The sequence below is a fragment of the Berghia stephanieae genome, chromosome 1 (assembly GCF_034508935.2).
Source record: "Berghia stephanieae isolate SIO BIC M18660-M18661 chromosome 1, UCSD_Bste_1.3, whole genome shotgun sequence".
NCBI classification, from domain to species: domain Eukaryota; kingdom Metazoa; phylum Mollusca; class Gastropoda; order Nudibranchia; family Aeolidiidae; genus Berghia; species Berghia stephanieae.
In genome coordinates, this window is record NC_088360.1 from 140459878 (window position 1) to 140463204 (window position 3327).

Consider the following 3327-nt stretch of genomic DNA (forward strand, 5'->3'; position numbering starts at 1 on the left):
GTTTTTTTCGGAAACATAATATGCCGAAACCCATGCACCCTAATGAAAGATGAGGTTTAGGGGGAAATGGGGGGAGGGGGGGGGGGGCAAACGAAGAAGAGGAAGACCTAGGACTAGTTATATATTTTTTAAAATATCCTAGAATGGACAGAGATGAATAGAAGAGAGTTGTAGGATACCGTCAACAGACGGGAGGAATGGGCAGTCATTTGAAGGCCACAGGGGAAAAGTCCGAAAGACCCTTACTGTTCTAATGTCACAATAATTTGGTATTAAAATCAACCAAGAGCTTGGTTTTTATATGCATCTGACTTGTGGTCAAAATATATAATTTTAGTAATTCACATTCAGTTCAATTCATATTATTATCATGTGGCGTTTTCAAATGGGTTTCCAAACTTTAATTTTGATTTTCTCAAAAGCTGAAAAATGTGACTTTGATCGTTTTTCCCCTGTGGTCTTCATTTGTCATCGCAGAGTGTGGGCAAGCAACGCCAACGAGGACGACGCTGGATAGTAAGTAAGCAAGCAAGCAAGTAAGCAAGCAAGCAAGCAAGCAAGCAAGCAAGCAAGCAAGCAAGCAAGCAAGCAAGCAAGCAAGCAAGCAAGCAAGCAAGCAAGCAAGCAAGCAAGCAAGCAAGTAAGTAAGTAAGTAAATAAGTAAGTAAGTAAGTAAGTAAGTAAAGTAAAGTAAAGTAAAGTAAAGTAAGTAAGTAAGTAAGTAAGTAAGTAAGTAAGTAAGAATTACATTTACTTCAGTAAAAACATAATTTTTAAAAAATGTCGACATTTTGTATAAATCTCCATATATCTATTCACCTTTTGTTACGGTCTTCAAGTCATTGTTCCCGAAAGAGAAACCTTTGGTTAATTACAATACTCACACAGCAAGTCGCCAGCCACTTCACCAATATTCCAAGACAAACCACGAATTAGCTGAAAAGAAATCATCCATTGTTCTTCAAAGGAAAAAGTAAAGCTTTCATCGCGAACAACAGTTACTTCTATAAGGCACCATTAAATTCTCATTGACCGCCCACAACTTTTCAAGAAAATAGCTCAGAACACGATAAGTCAGGGAGAGTCTTGAACAGGAACGATTTTGTTGCTGGCAATACTTACATTAAGGCTCTACTTAATTCATTTACACTCCAAGAAAAACCCTAAAATATTCCAAAAGACATCATCTAGTACGAGTAAGTGTCTTTGAACGGGAAAAAGTTCGTTGCTGGCAAATACTCAAAGTAAGGCATTACTAAATTCATTAAACACCCCAAGAAAAACCCTGAAATATTCCAAAGACATCATCTAGTAAGTGTCTTTGAACAGGAAACAGTTCGTTGCTGGCAATACTCACAGTAAGACACCACTATATTCATTCACATCCCAAGACAAATCATGAAATTCGTAATCCAAAAGATATCATCAAGTAAGTGTCTTTGAAGGAGAGCGATTTTGTAATTTACAGTACCAGAGCTGCCTACTTGAAAGTTCAAAAATTCGTCGTTTCCAGAGGAAAGGGAAAAAAAAGAACAAAATCACTTTTAATAGAATATTTAGAAATAAATACTTTGTTCTTGGCATGACCCAAAAATGCTCCAAAGTCCTGAATATTATATGAACTAAGCTTTTATTTTTAACAAGTCTTCCTTTTCATAAGTTTTATTGAATCAAAGAAGCGAATGCGGTTCCATAGATGAGGCCAAATTTCGTATTTCTATGAATTTTTGGTAGTATTAGGCAGGTCCGCAATGCCCTAAAAAGGCACAACGAGATTTATTTACATCCCCCGACAAAACCAGAAATAGCTCAAAGACATCATCCAGTAGGCGTCTTCGAAGAAGACAAATTTTGTTACTAACAATACCCGTAGAAAGGCACCACTTCATTCATTTATAACCCACGATAAACCCTAAAATATCTCAAAAGGCGTGACAAATGAGACGAATTTGGAATGAAGGCCAAGAATAACCAGACTATCAAAATAGACATAGTCAACAAGAGGCTACTGTTAGGAAGACGAGATCCCTGCAATAAGTGGAAGAGCAATAATTCTGTAACTCAGAAACATCCAAACACATACACACACACACATACATACAAATACACATACACACACACACGTACTCAAACACACCTGCTGCAGTGTCCAGTCACACAGTACCTACATTGTTCTATAATATTTATTGTACATTTGAATTTACAACACCCTACCTACTTCATCGTGACTACTTCAAGTCCACAGTACCAATTGACCAATAATCATTACTACATCAAAGGGTAGCAGTCATCATTTAACAACGCCTCCACCTTGAGAGAGTAATACCTGATCTGCCGTACCCTGGAAAAACCCAAATTAAAAAATTTGGCCAAAAAATTCGTCCTTCAAATATCGATCGATTTAAATGACCCTCATCTTGGCAACAAGAAAAAACTCTCAAAACTGGGACTTCGTGAAGTTCCAGGTTTGAGAGAGTTTTTTTTCCCCCAAGATGAGGGCCATTTAAATCGATCGATATTTGAAGGACGAGTTTTCTGGCCAAATTTTTAAATATGGGTTTTCGAGAGTACGGCAATGATCTGGTCTATTATAACGATATCCAGTTATCCACTTAACTCTCATTCACTGTCGATTCTTGACCACCGCCCACCATTCAATCCACCAAGTCCACAGCCATTCAACAGCAGCAGCTATCAACCACGATTCAATGAATGCTCATGTTCCTTCCTTCCTCCTTTCTCTATCCTTTTATTACCGTGAACTGCAACAATCTCCAAGCAATGACAACCATTAAACAACTTAGTTAACACACCCCGTTACTTGTTTTAAATAGTTGACAACAATTCATTCATTCTTTAAGTCCTCCGAATCATGAACTGTAAAGGTACTCCATGATATTATATATAAGATGGCAAGGCTTTTAACAGCTATAAAAACAACAGCGTTTAAATTTCACGGTTAGAAACCACAGCACCTGGTGATACCCTGTACATACCTGGTACTCACTGAACATTAAAACAAACAACACCACACCTGGGGCGAGAATTGAAACAAGTTGTAGGGATTTGACGAGACCAACAATAGAATAGTTTCTATTTCATCCAAGTAAAATGATCTCGATTAAATCTTCAATCAAAGGGACAATGGCCTGATTTCTTGAGCATTACTATTGCACAATATCCACTAAGCGTGCTAAAAACGATTTACAAGAGACCACTTGCCAACAGCAACACTTAACATGTTGAACATTACATGACGTCTGTTAGGCGATATCACTTTCTTTTTTTTTTTTTCGGACAGAGACAATGCTGTTGACGGCCGGGTAC

General features: G+C 37.6%; 1 protein-coding gene across 4 annotated transcripts in view; it reads right to left on the reverse strand.

Moving 5' to 3' along the window:
* Window positions 1-3327, reverse strand: part of LOC144963362 (uncharacterized) — a 245416-nt gene that overhangs the window by 113708 nt on the left and 128381 nt on the right. The window lies entirely within an intron of this gene.